The sequence below is a fragment of the Eublepharis macularius genome, chromosome 11 (genome assembly GCF_028583425.1).
Source record: "Eublepharis macularius isolate TG4126 chromosome 11, MPM_Emac_v1.0, whole genome shotgun sequence".
NCBI classification, from domain to species: domain Eukaryota; kingdom Metazoa; phylum Chordata; class Lepidosauria; order Squamata; family Eublepharidae; genus Eublepharis; species Eublepharis macularius.
Window position 1 is genome coordinate 43562216 of NC_072800.1, and position 15685 is coordinate 43577900.

Genomic DNA, 15685 nt, shown 5'->3' on the forward strand with positions numbered 1-15685 from the left:
GGGGTGGGATTTGTAGGTTCCCCCCCCCCCCAGTAATACTTAAGGTCTATTACTTTCAGTCATACTAAGAATCCAAAGTAAGAAAAATTTTGATAAATAATGGCAAACTGTACCATTAAGGCCTAACTATCATGGCCAGCTCTGTAATGAAGCAAGGTGAGAAGGGTCCTTTGGAAGGAGATCAAGGGGATCTGTTTGTGTCTCATAAAAATTTGGGACTCTAATTAAACCTGCACAGCTTGCCATGCTATCTTTAAATATTCCTGGGGAGTGAGAAGGTGCATTTGCTGCTCAAGCTTCTGGACAGATGGGGACAGTAAGAGATGGAGGTGTAATGCCAGCCCCCCTAGAGATCTAAGGCCTCAGGTCTAACTAGGAAATAGAAAAAGAACTGACTAAAAGCTCTCCACACTTACAAACAGATGCCAAAAGGCCAGGAGAAGAAGCCGCATGGATCAGACTTCGAGTCTCATAAGAAATCAATGGTGAGTTAAAATTAATTAAAATGTAAAGTGAGGGACCTTTTAGCAAAAAAGTTCATCCTTAAAAAAAAATCACTTGTTAAGATCATTCAATATTCCTGCCATGTGAGAATGATCACTATTTATAACAATAAAAGACAAAAATCCCTTCAAGTTTTCTGTGATTCCTACGATAGTAGTGACTTCTATACTTCATAACTCCTCACAATCTCAGAAGTCAAGTCGAAAGGCATGGGTTCAGCTTCCCTAGGCCCGTTCGCACCTCTCATGTTTGGTCAGTGTGATGCTTTTTAGTCTGCACCATGTCAAAATGTGTTGGGATCGATGAGTGCTGGCGCTTTTGTTACTAATGCTGTCATTGGTGACATCACAGTGCCAGCCGTTTGTTTGTTTGTTTGTTCGTTCATTCCTTTGTTCATTCGTTTGTTCCTTCCTTCCTTCCTTCCTTGCACATGTGATGAATCGATGCATCACTGGAATGCTAGATCAATCTATTTCCTGGATTTCTCCCTTGCAACCCATCAATGCCTCAATCCTATGGCGGATTTTTTAAAAAATTAAAAAACGAGTGGGAGAGGAAAGAGGGTAGGAGGAGGGGAGGGAGTGGCTGGATAGACAACAGTGGCCAGTCACAATGAAGTGGGCTGCAGTGGATGGGAGGGGGACAGAAGAGGATGGAATGCTAAAAGACAAGATAAAGAGTGTGCACGGGGGGGGGGAGTCGACTGGAAAATAGATTTTTTTAAAAAAATTGAGATATAAGTACACCCAGGAAAGCCACGGAAAAGCTGCACAATAGCTGTAGTGACTACTTATGGCAGCAAATCAGTTGTAAATGGTCAGGAAAAATGCTACGGTATGAGAACTGAACCGGCAAAATTGGCCTGAACAGAAGGGGTTAATTCTAACACCTCAAAGAGATCGAACTAGTCTCCTTCCTGAGTTAGTTATGACAAAAATTCATCTCCTGAAGCCCAGCACAGCTGTTAGCGAATATTCAGCCATTATGTTTCAGTTAATTACAAATCAAGACCATCTCCTGTCAACAGTTAGCTTTTACCACACAAACAAATATTAGCAAAGGAAATGTTTCTTGAATCTAGAAATTAACAAATAAGATAACTTAATTTGACTCTACTGTCACAGGACACATTTCCCTCGAAGACAGAAAATTAAGTATATAAGGCCTAGGATTCAGCCACACACTTCAGGTCAGGTTTTTCCATCTTTGCCTCCCTCCACCACTAAGGAAACAACATGCACTCTCCAAGACAGGTAGCTGTGATCTAACTCCTCCCTCTCTCTTAATCTTTCTTTCTCTCATTATGGCCCATGTCACCCATGCTTTTCCTCCACATTGCTCTGACACAGCATCCACACATAACCACAGGAGCCCTTTTCTCTTCCACCAAACTATTTTGGCAGTGATTATGGCCGCAAATTAAATGCAAGTTAGTAGGATTTCCTCCAATCACACATGAAGTTAGCGCACATGTAACTAGACCCCGGGACTTCGACATGACTTCTCCTCTAAGATCCCCAGCCTTTTCCTTGCACAATCTTCTATTCTCTTTCCCTCTCTCATTTAACCTTCCTTCTTTCCTGTACTTCAATGATGTGCACACAGCCATGAAACTCTTTCATGGACTATCCATGTGTGACATAATGGGGCATCTTTATTATCAAAGATTTTAGTAATTGTTGAATTAAGACTTACTAAAGTAGATATTTGAAATTTTTTTTTTACTTTCCAAATGTTTTGACTGCCCTTTAGATTTCCCTTCTGTCTTGCCTTCAGTATATCCATTTGTATTTAATAAATGTTTGCCCTTCTAAAATAATGGTCTCATTATTTTATGGGGAAATACCCCACCAATCTGCAACTGGGTATACCAAGGCACTGGCTCCAAGAGGTCCAGAGCTGAGGGTGCATGTCTGAATGGCCACACACATATACTTCTCCCTGGTCACAGGTTAACAGAGGGCAGGGTAAGGCAGGGGGTACTGGGAGGCAGGGCATGGTGGTAAACTAAGGGGGCAGTCAGGGTGGGGGCAGCCCTTATCAAACCATCACTCTCAACAATTGAGTTGTTCACTTTCTGAAATGCACCCTAGAATTTTGAAGCATTTTAGTTTTGAAGAAGAAAGTTTCCACTCCAACCTATTTTGAAAACACTCTAGAAATTCTGCAAGCAAATGGCTTGCTTCAATGGCATCAGTGCCAATTCTGTTGATATATCTGTGGGCCAGACTACACAATATGATTTTTAACTAGTTGGGTCTGGATTCTCTAGACTCAACTTGCTCTCTCCACAGCCAAACAGGAGCTGCAGGGAATGTTGTTTCTAAAACGTTTGGTGCTATGATTTGGATTGGGACCTTCTGAGATCTGATGAGATCAGGCTCACCTGGGCTATTCAGGTCAGGGATTTCTAATGTGTGTATAGGCTATATGCAGACCATAAAAACAGCTTTAAAAGATGAAACCTCCTCAGTTAGAACAAATGTTTAGCCTGTGGCTAAAGGTGTGCAGTGCACCAAGAAAGCTACATGGGGGTGTGCATTCCAAATGGGAGATACCACCACTAAAAAAGACCTGTCTCTGGTTGCTTCCTATCCCCAGCCTGTGCAGACAGGAGGGCAAGACCAGGGAAGAGGATCTTAAACTGCCAGGCTTGGCATATATAAAAATATAAAACAATTATCGTCTAATTTCTTGAACTTTTGTGTATGATTGGGGTATATTTGACGCTCTTGAGATTTAAAAGGCAGAAAGAGAGCTACTTATTGATCAGATGTTCTACCTTCGTTTCTGTTTCAAGTTGAGATATTTTACAGAGTATATCCTACTACTGTCAATAAATTGTGTTGGTTTGTTAGCTACTTGAAAATAATTTTGAATTCTGGATGAGACCAAGTGTGAATGAATCACACTGCAGTCCTATGCTTATCTAAACTTGAAGCAGTCTGGGATCACCACCATAAAATAACCAGCTTGTTTCTTTACAGTTAATTGGACCCTTGTGATCCGACTTCCAAGACATGCTAAGAAAACTATCCTGCATCTTTAATTAAAGTCATCAAGATCAACATCTGGCAGTCAGTACACTTGTGATATTACAAGAACTGAAGCCTTTTAAAATACAGTTGGCCCAAGTTTCTCCAAATGTCTTTATTCATTCTTTATTCATATGAGCATCAGTTCCTCAGCACTCCTGTGCCACTCCGAGGAAAAACTAATATGCAGTTAGACGTTATAAATTATTTGGAAGAAGATCAAAAGATGCTGATTCTAACCACAATAAAAATGTTAAAATAAGTACATTGGACCTAGAACCTTTCAAAATAATATATTCGGCTCCATATTATATCTTAAGCACTTAAACACGTTGGAATAAATGAATAGCTAAATACAGGGTTTATTTATTCATTTTATTTGGGATATTTACATCAGTCTTGAAACTGACCATAAATATTTCATGCTGTAAGTATAAAACCAAACAAATGGGCTCAGAGTCTTATGAGGAGCACCAGAGCTTTTCATCTCCAAGCCATTACTTTATTGGTTTTTCAGCTGGCTCAGGCCTGTGGAGACTAGAAATCGTTACCATACCAATGCTGTTCGCTAGAGCTATGTGAACCCAATTGTAATTAACCCCAATCTCTGCAAAGGTTCACTAACCCTTTTTGACAAACTTTGACCAAAGTTCAGAAGCATTAAGAGAAGTTTATGACTTTTAACTAAGAGGCAGGAAAAGTTTGACAGTTTGACTTTGATTTGGAAAGGTCATTCAGACAAAAAGATTGGAAAAGAATACAGAAGGGAAATGGGGAGAAAAGGCTCAGCAAAGTCAAAACCAAAGTAACTCCATCACCCCTCACCCTTACCCCAGGCAAAGTGCCAGTGGTTGCAAAGTTCTTTGCTTTCTAGACATCTACATAGCATGCTCATGCATTCCTGAATGTATGTTTTGTTGCTTAAATCATTAAGTTGGGGGAGGCTAAAGCTCTCCTGTCAGTTACCTCTGTGTGTGTGCGTGTGAGTGCATGTGTGCGCACACACGCGCATGCTGTGACAATGTGATTCCTTCCTATACCAAAAAGATGTCAGGCTCAGTTTCAACATGATGCTGGTGAGGCAGAAGAAATGTCTTGTCAGACCTTACACTCACATAGCATGCCATTTAAATAGGCTACTATCCACGAAAAGCTGATGTGGGGGCTTACATTAGCATACTAGCACAGCATTAGGGACTACTGACCTCTGCTTTGTATGGGTAAATGGCTCATTTTAAACAAGATGCACAGGAGTGCCAAATCCAATGTGTAGGTGCTTTTTCATCACTAGTGTCACATTCAGGTCTCAGATTCTGTAGCTCATACGTAAATGATATGGGAAGGATTTACACTGTGGACTTTTTCTGCTTGATCAGGAATAGAGATGGGCACGATCCGCATTACGATCCAAAAAACCCACAATAATGGCGATTGCGCGATCGTGACTCAGTGGATCGTGATCGGCCACGGCCAACGATCCAGCGATTGGGAGGGGGCTGGATCGGGGCTGGATCGTGCTCAGATTGGGAAGCCAGACACTCAGGCGCCAGTAATCTATTCCCGGGGCAACGGAGCCAGGGGAATGCCTGAGCTGAGTTTCCCCTCCTTCTGTCGCCCTGGAAACCCGAATGGAAGCCCAGCTTTCCTTGATCAGCAGGGCTTCCTTCCAACCACGGAGCAGCAAAGCAGTCACCAGTTGGGAGAAGACACCCAGGGGAGGGGGGGAGAAGGGGGTGTTCTGTAGCCATGGGCACTCCAATCTCATCCCTGCAAACCCTGATAGGCAGCTCTGATGGCCAAACACAGACAGCCAAACACAAACACAGATTCCGCCGGCATCACCCACCGTTCTTTTCTCGCCAGCACACTCCTTTTTGGCCTGGCGGGCAGGCACATGGGGGGTGCCGCTGGCGAGTGGCCAGACCCCCTGCCCCGTGAGGAGGTAGCTCATCGTCATCTCTCATGCCCACTGGGCCCAGTGGCCGCTGCCAACACCCACCTTCCCACATAGCTGGGAATAGCAGCGCGCCCCGCTTTGGCCTCCACGATCCATGGATCGGGAACGGGAGATGATCGGTGTGGATCATTTAGTTGGGATCGTCACCGGCGCCAATCCACGATCAGCTGGATCGGCAATTTTTTTTTATTGTGCCCATCTCTAATCAGGAACTTCTGATTTCATTCTTGTTGGAAGAAGGGACTGGCGATGTCTCTTGCTCATGCCTTCAGGACTGCAAGCAGAGCAAAAGGAGGGCAACAACCATAGAGTCAGTTAGATAGATAGGCTGCTATCTAGGGTTGCTGGGTCCCGCAAGTCTCCCAGCTGGAGACTGGGACGCTGGCTCCTACCCCCTCGGGAGCTACTTCCAGGAGTGACATCACACAGGGTCAAAGGCGCCCGCGTGGCAACATCACGTGTGCCGGGGAGGACAGAGAGAGCGGGCAGCTCTCTCTCTCTCGCCACCGCTGCCCCCTTGTCCTTGCCAGTGCAGGCAGCACAGAGGTGGTGGCGGCCATGGAGAGAGAGAGAGCTGTGGTGGCCACTGCCTGCTCTCACCACGACTGCAGCTGCCCCTGTGCTGCCCGTGCTGGCAGGGACAAGAGGCACGGCGGCAGCAGCAGCGAGAGAGAGAGGCTGTGGCCACTGCCACTCACTCTCTTGCTGCTGCTACCTGTGCTGGCACTGGCTGCACAGGAACAGCTGCAGCCATGGTGAGAGAGCAGGCTGTGGTGGCCGCAGCAGCAGCAGCAGTGAGAGCGGCGTGCTCTTGCAACCACCGCCTGCTTTCTTTCTCCCGCCACCGCCTGCTCCCGCATCCAGGGGTGGGGGCAGTCCAGGGAGCACGCCCCCCACCAGCCAGGTTAGTGGGTGTGGGGGGGAGGGGGGGATCGGGGTATCCCCCACCCCGAGCAGGGGGATGGCAACCCTACTGCTATCAGTCTCCTTCCTGGCAGGGGAACTACCTTCCCTTCTCTCCCCCTCCTCTTCCTTCTTCTTCCCTGCATGCACCAGGAGAGGCAGTATGGTGTCTCCTCCTGAGAGAGATGGCCATCCTAGCTAGTGAGATCAGTTACTAGTTCTTTCTCTCCACTAAACTTATGTTAATATATTTCAAATTAATAAGAACCCAGAACTCCTGCTACTAAACTTGGGAATGGAGGGAATTCCAGCCCATCATAGGACGTTGATATTTTATACGACAGCAGCAGCCAGACTTTTGTATGCGCAAAAATGGAAAGTACAAGAAGTGCCAACTATTGAAGATTGGATCTACAAATTGCTGTACATGGCAGAAATGGACAAGATGACAAGAAGACTGAGAAATCTGGACTCAGGGCAGTTTAACACAGACTGGGAGAAGCTGAAACAATATCTGGAGAAGAAATGGGAGGTGGGAGGAGAACTGTGGCAGTTTGAGAACTACTGAAGTATAATAAAATGCAGAGGGGGGTGACTTTACCGGGGGGGGGAGAAGAGACAAATATGAATCTCTAGGCAGTTAGATTAATAGACTGACACATATTTGGATACATATAGATCAATAAAGAGAATATTGATAGAAAATAATTAACCATAAGGGCTAATTGTAAGGATTGATTAACTAATAATGTTTTCTTTTTGGTATAAGGCACCAAACTGAATATGTTTATTTGAAGATATATATGAGTCAAATTGATCGATTATGTGATGATAGTTATATAGAATTATTATTGAAGGGGAATAGAAATATTAAAGTAATTAAATATAACTAAAATAGAAAGATGAGGATAGAATGAGTAACATATAGAACATAAGTCAAATTGTTTGATTTAAATGAAAATATGATTACATGGCTCATGATTTATAGAAATATTTGAAATCGGAATTATGGAAAATGGGATAAATTGTTTATCCAATATGGAAATAATGACTCATAGTTTGGGTATAGAGTATTAAAATATAGTTAAGAATGTATTGCCTAGAATAAATGTGAGATTATATATTTGTTAGATAGAGGAATCTAAAAAGAGCAAAGGAAAAGGGACAAAGGGTTGGAAAACTGTTGGAAGTCAACAAAAAAGGGGGGGAAAGGGAGGGGGTTAGAAATGGAAAACGGGAGAATTGATTGTAATGTATAAATAATTGAGCCTAACCCAATAAAATTTTTTTCAAAAAAAAAAAATATATATTTCTCTATTTGTTATTCATTCTCTAATTTGGATGAGAGCTTTCTGCGTGCAGTTTGTTTAGTTAACGTGCCTTAACTAAACCCAATAATCTTCATGGCAACAGCCCAAGTACCATCCATCTGGCCCAAGATTTGGGGGTATAGCCTTGGGAAGGCAGGTTTTGGGGAGGGGAGGGACCTCAGTAGGGCATGATGCCATCAAATATACCCTCCAAAGCAGTCATTTTTTCTATAGGAACAGATCTATGATATCTGAGGATCAGTTGAAATTCAAGGTGATCACAGGCCCCATTTGGAAGTTTGCACCCTGGGCAGTAACTTAATCTCATTAATTATAAAAGAAAATGACTTTTTAATCCTTGAAATGACATATATACCACTATATAGCCCATTGGTCAGGGCCACTTGGAGTATTGTATGCAGTTCTGGAGGCTTCATTTCAAAAAGAATGTGGACAAATTAGAATGGGTGTAGAGGAGAGCAACCAAGATGATCAGGGACCTGGAGACCAAGCCCTACAAGGAAAGACTGAGGGACCTGGGAATGTTCAGTTTGGAGGAGGTTGAAGGGAGACATGATTGCTCTCTTTAAGTATTTAAAAGGCTGTTGCTTAGGGGAGGGGAGGGATAGGACTCAGAACAATGGGTTTAAACTGTAGGATTGAAGGTACAGGCTGGACATTAGGAAAAACCTCTTCACTTTAAGAGTAGTTCGGCAGTGGAATCGGCTCCCTAGGGATGTGGTGGGTTCCCCCTCGTTGGCAGAAACAGCCTAAAGTGTCCCCAACAAGTATTTGTCCAGTTGCTCCTTAAAAAGTGGACAAATACTTGTCGGGGACACTTTAGGCTGTTCCTGCATTGGGCAGGGAGTTGGACTAGATGGTCTGTAAGGCCCCTTCCAACTCTGTGATTCTATGATCATCATGATTTTAAAAATATATAGACCACATCATTATTTCTTTTATTTTACTTCATTCATATCCTACCTTTTCCCCCAATGAGGACCCAAAGTGGCTAACATCATTCTTCTTTCCTCTGACCTGTCGGCCTCAAAGATGTGTGACAGCAGCTACATATCTGCAACTTATACATTTCAGAAGTGTGGCCGAGTCACTGAAAAAAGCCACTGCAAAGTCTATCAACACATTGCTAACTCTTTATCTTTCCAGCAGGAATACCTTTACTAACCTGTAGTTCTCCTAGAATTACAACTGATTTTCAGATTACAGAGATCAGTTATCCTGCAGGAAATAACTTCAGAGGCCAGAATCTATGATACAACTTAGACTTTAGGAGCAATGGAAGTTGTAGCATAACATCACATCTAGGGTTACCAGGCTACAGCCAGCAATCCCTGGGAGCAATTGGGAGATTGGGCCTAGCACACTGTCATCATGCTGGCATGCTGAAGTCACTTCTGGTAAAAACTGGAAGTGACATCATTAGGTGCTCTAGGATTCTTTGCAAATTCTAGAGCATCCATTATATCACTTCCAGTTTTTAACTTTTGAAGTGCTCCCGGGCGTTGCTGGTGTGAGCTCTGTTCCCTCCCATTTTCTCCCACCGGCACCTGAGGTGCCAGTGGGCAAAGCAGCAGGATTCTGGAAGGTTTTCTATCACCTGGCATCCCTAATCACATCTCAATGAGCTTCCTGTCCTCCAAAAACTCTGCTGTTAGAAGTCAGACCCCTTCTCCATATTGAAAGGGCAGTTTATGAATATGGAATATCATAAACCCCCTTTCCTCATGTGCCTTAAGCACAAAATACTGCCTGGCAAGGCAGAATGGATGCCAACCCCAGCTGGAGTTGGAAAATTACCAGAAGGTGTGTCAGATTGACTAGCTGCCCCTCTTTGACCCGAGAAGCACTTACATGAAACAAAGAGGTCTTCCAGGAGTTCCTCAGTTTATCTCATCCACACCCTTCAGTCCTTCCATCACCCACTTTCCTAATTAGGGCTATTCAGGACCTGATAGCTCTTCCCATCTAGTAATCGAAGGACATCAAGCACCCTCCTCACCTATAGTTTCTCCAAGATATGCACAATCAAGCTTTTCCCAATGCATTGTTTCATCTTCAGACAAGCCATTAAGCTATTCGTTTTGCACTATAACCCGACTGCCCAGCCATATGATCAGTGTGTATGTTCTGGTTCCAAACACCCACCCTCAAGTTCGCTTGAGCCTCCTCTTCTCTCCGTGAAATGCTAGTCATTTTTGTTGCTGTTTCCATGGACCTCTCTCTTTAGAACTGGTAAATATCACCCCATCCCAACTACTTTCCCTCCTTTTCGTCATTGTTTTTTTTAGTAAGCTCTGTGTTTGTGTGCTGTGTGTGTTTCCTATATGCCTGCCTCTTATTTCTCTGTTAATAAAAGAAACCTTTCCTGCAGAACATCTGCTGATTTATTTGACAATTTTCTAAGGGAATAATACTGGTATACATTGGTGGAGAACACAGTTACCCTCTCTTGCTGCATCTCCTTGAATGCTAATTCCCCCAACTCACAATGAGACCCCTCCCCATTAGGGTAACACTGGCCTCTCCAGGGATTGCCCTCAAATCTCTAGAAAATGTATAACTTTAAGCCACCCTAAGTAGGATGTTCTAGAAACATAGAGCTGAAAGGGATCCCAAGGGTCATCTAGTCCAGCCCCCCTTACAACGCAGAAAATCATCTCCCTCAGTGACACACACTCTATGCTTAGAGGAAGTTAAAAAACCTCCACGATCCTTGGCCAATCTGACCTGGAGGAAAATTTCTTCCTGACCCCAAAGCAGAGATCGGCATTACCCTGGGTATATAAAAAAGGGCCACGAGAGTGAGCACTGCCTCTTTCCTTCATGCACTCCCTCTCTTGATTTGTGACATTCATATTAAGTCAGAGAATCACCATAGCTGTCAGGTGACCATCTAGCCTCTTCTTAAAAACCTCCAAGGAAGGCAAGCCCACCACCTCCCAAGGAAGCCTGTTCCAACGAGGAACCACTCTGTCAGGAAGTTCTTCCTAAAGTTTAGACAAAAACTCTTTTGACTTAATTTTAACCCATTGTTTTCTGACACAACCCACTGGGGCAACAGAAAACAACTTCATCCTCTATGTGACAGTCCTTTAAATACTTGAAGAGGCCTATCATTATAACCTCTCAGTCGCCTCCTCTCCAGACTAAACATACCCAGCTCCAGGGCTCATTTGGAGGCGGAATGCACTGGAACAGCATTCTGGTAGATCTAAAAAGAGGTCACATGGGTTTTGGCCATGCCCACATGATTCCTTTTCCTCCAAGTGCAAGCCGAGAGGAGCTGGGCTGCAAAGGAACGTAAGCTGCTTCCAATTCATTCTGCTCTGCTGCTTTATTTTCATTTGTGACTAGAGAGGAGGGGGGAGAGAGAGAGAGAGAGAGAGAAAATGAGTGAATGAGTGCAAGCCAAGTGGGGCTGGACTGCAAAGGAATGCAAGCTGCTTCCAATTCATTCTGCTCTGCTGCTTTGTTTTCATTTGTGACTCTTGAGAGAGAGAGACTGAGTGCGTGCATGCAAGCAGGGCTGGCTCTCCAGAGGAGGGTCAGCTGCTTTGAGTTCATTCTGCTTTAAGGAAATACTTGGAGATTTTGGAGGAAAGGGGCCTGAGGGGTGGCCAGTGCCTTCTGACACACTTCCAGTGATGTCAGGGGGTGTGGCATATGCTAATGAGTTATGCTAATGAGTTCCTGCAGTTCTTTTTCTAGGAAATGACCCCTGCCCAGCTCCTTCAACCTTTCCTCATAAGACTTGGTCTCTAGACCTCTCACCATCTTTGTTACCCTCCTTTAGACATGTTCCAGCTTGTTAACATCCTTCTTACCTTCCTCCAAGCCTGAGTCATGGCAGAAGAGTAGGAAGGACCCCCAGGAAACAGCTAAATCCAGCATCAGCAGCCACACCAGTTTGATGCGGCAAGATTGACCTGGAGGAGGAGGAAACCAGAACAAGGAGATAGGACATATTTCTTTATTTAAGAAGGCGTGCTTCTCCATAGGTTGAAACTAAGGCAAGTCTAACCCTCCCAAAGACAGCTACTGAAATATTGGATGGGACAGTAGGGTTGCCAATTACAGACGGGGAAATGCCTAGAACTGGGAAAGTTGGGGATGGAGCATGGGCAGAGTGGAAGTTGAGGAGGGAGCTCAGCACATATCTGGTGCCATTCAGTCCATCCTCCAAAGCTGACATTTTCTCCAGGGGAACTAATCTCTGTAATCTGGAGATCAGTTGTAATTCAGCCTGCACCTGAAGGTTGGCAACTCTATGGAGCAGTCATAAGCAGGAGAGGCAGCAAACCATAAGGCAGATATGGACTTTGAAATACCAGTGGAAGACACAGAAGGGCAGAACAAAATCCACCCAATCTCCCACAGTACCTAAGAAATATATGAACAGCTGGAAGGTTCAGTAACCTAGTATTTGTGCTGGTGGGTAGAAAGTGAAGGAACTCCGTCCAACAGTTTCCAGCCGTGAGGAGAGATGTAAGCAATCTATTTTTTTTAACAATTTTCTGTCAATGGTATGTCCAGAGCTGGTCACAGAGCTGGCTCCTGTTGGTATACATCCTGCAACAATGGGGACTTTCTGTTTGCTATGACTGTGAGCCAAGCTACAAGTGACGAATGACACTTGAGTGGCAAGTGAACAGACTCACGTGTATTCCTCCCTGTTCACTTGCCCTCCACTTGCCACCCTAAGTAGGATATCCTAGAAACATAAAGCTCGTGATCGAGTGGAGGGCAAGTGGAGGGCAAGGGAACAGGGAGGAATACACGTGAGTCTGTTCACTTGCCGTCCAAGTGTCATTCATCACTTGTAGCTTGGCCCTATGAGGCAAAGAAATTAGGAAATCCACCTTCTTAGCAGCCGTTATAAACTTTGTCACTTCAGCATTCATTCATGCCTTCAGGTTCCCATCTGTGACTTCACAGTTGAGAGGGAATGCTTCTTTTGCTCCTGTGAGAATGTGCTGGTTTTAGTGAGTGCTATAAACACCATCGCCCACCTCATTTTGCCATCACATCTGGGATTTAACCATGACACAAGACAAGTGATGAAATGGCAGATGGGCTGAGGAGGAGGCGGGTACGTTCATAGAACAAGCTGCCAAATGATGGTTTTGATGGTGGTGAATGTTTGATTACTTAGAGCAAGTGTTTGCCTGAGTCTTTTTTAAAAAGTCTGTCTGAATAAAATATTGCATATCTTGTGCATTTCCAATATGCTCAACCCATTTATTTTTTCAATAGATAAGGAGAGAGCACTGTGCCAGAACTGAATGAACCACTGTGCTAAAGATGCTTATTTAATGAGTGAATTAATTAATTAGACTTATATACCACCTCTCCACTATGTTTAGTGTTCAAGGTGGTTTACAGCATACGTATACAATATTAAAGTTAGTACATTAAAACTGATAACACAATATTAAAATATAAATACAAACATTAAAACCAATAACACAATGTTAAAATATAAATACAAGCATTAAAACCAATAACACAATATAATACAAACATTAAAACCCATACATCTCAAAGCACAGCACCATCACTAAATCCTACGTATGCCCATTGTCTATAATAAATCAATCATATGGAATCAAACCAATAACAATATCAGAATCAACCTCCAAGTGCAAAACAATACATCTCTGTTTTGCAGGCCCAGAGGGAGCGAGTCTTCTCTGCTAATGCATTCCAGAGGAAGGCAGCCACAACTGCAAAAGCCCTCCTTCTGGTCGAAGAGAGCTAGAACCTGTTGTATCACCTTTCCAATATATTAGCAACTGACTCCAGTCTATTCAGAGCCAAAAAATGCATTCACAAATCTTGGGTAGTAGTCTTTAGGTATAAGGATGCGTGGGTTACGTATCTGAATGTTCTCTTTGTATCACAAATGCCCTGGCAATGGAAAACTAGCATGCCAGGATTCTAATCTTGTACTCCTCTAGAGTTACTGATTTTCTGTGTGCTGAGAATTCTTCTATGTGATTTATATGGGGAGCACTGAAACGTCCCCAGCTGCAATATAGCACAGGAAGTGTGACAGATGATGTTTTGGCTTTTGGCTTTAAGATCATTTCTGCAGAGCTCTTGATTTTTCCTTAACATTTTGACTAGGATTGCATTGTAAGGTTAGTTATAAATAGAGATGGGCACGAACAGCAATACGAACAAAAAAAAAAGCCACAAACAGCCCAATCTGCTGTTCGAGAACTAGCTGTTCGTGAGGCCCCATTCTAAACAAACAGGTGGTCGTTGCAAGCCTAGTTTGTTGTTCGTCAAGCCAGATAGTCTGGCACTTGCAATCACTTACAAACACTTCACATAGACAGAGAGTTATATTCCCCTGCACAGTTTATGAAAACAGTCATCCTTGTAGCCCAGTAGAACAGTTACACCAAATGGCGTGAACCTCAGCTCTGCTCCATTGCAATGTGAGAACTTTATTGCCCTCTCTCCTGAGAAAGAGAGTCTTCCTTAGGTCTGATTTCCTGGGGGTTCAATTAAAAGTAATCTTTGTTTCTCTTGTCCACAGCACCTTCTTGTTTTAGCTGTGTTCTAAGACTCTCTTCCTGAGTCTCTGCCAACCTCATACTCAGCTTCCCAAAAAATAGGATGGGTTCCACTACAAGCCAATCACAAACATTTCACAGCATAAAGCAACAACTCACTCCTTAAAATCTCCTTTAAAAGAGCTACACATAGCGAGTAACTTCCATATGATACAGGATTCCTGAACATAGTACAAAGGCACATTCCAGCATATGAAGAAACAGCTTGCTACCCAGTACTTTTGCAATCAGGCATTTGCAGGGTTAACACGGCAAAGTCAATCTTACCTCAGACATATTCCTTTGACAGTGCATCAGCTGTCACATTCTCTCAGCACAGAACACACTGAGTCTCAAATTCAAAACCCTGTAGACCAATGGCCCAACACATTGTTATTTTGCGTACATTGTAACCATACAAGAAGGGAATGGTCTGTCTGGAGTAAGGGCTTCCCCCAGAGGTAGCTGCAAGTGATCTACAGCTCATATGATGACAAAACAGTCCTTCTGTATGGTGGAGTATTTCTGCTCTCGTAGTGATAAGTTTCTCCTCAGAAAACACTACAAGATGGGGTAACCCATTCTCTCCCTTCTGTAAGAGCATCTACTCAGCCTCTCTCTCAAACATCAAGCATGAGGACGAAGAGTATCTAGAAGTCAAGTGCCAGGAGGACAGACTTAGCCATCGGCTTTGCTTTAAGAGTCTCAAACACCTTTTGACATCATTCAGTACAGACTAACTAAGAGCGGAACTACAAGTGACAAAAGGCACAGGTTGGACACTTGTCAGCTTCCCTCAAGTTTTGATGGGAAATGTAGGCAGCTTGGCGGAATGTTGGACAAGTGAAAGTTGAAAAGTCCATTAGACAGCAGTCAGAGAGCCAAGCTGCAAGACTAGGATGCCTACATTTCCCACCAAAACTTGAGGGAAGCTGACAAGTGTCCAACCTGTGCCTTTTGTCACTTGTAGTTCCGCTCTAAATCACTAAAAAGGGCAAAACATCTGCAGTATCGACAATCCCAAGGAAAAACTATACCTGTCTTTGGGTAGTTGGGGTGGACTAGTTTTCAGTCACTTCCACTGATGCTGTATTCTTCCCTGCCTCACCTTCTGTCCCAACCTCAGGTTGCCCAATACACAACCTCAGGTTGCCCAATCTGGCATTACTGAGCTTTCACTGTGAGTCCTGCCTCCTAAAGATGTCACTCACATGGCAGTTTGCTCATGCTTCTTATGTTCTTCCATGAATTTGAAAACACTGCAATATTATCCAGATATGCCACAGCAAATTTTAGTCCCTGGAGCAGGCAGTTTATCAGTCTTTGAAAGGTCATGGGGGCGGTCTGTTAAAGGATTTTTAGACCCCTTTCCATAAAATCTTGTTGTGTGAGCAC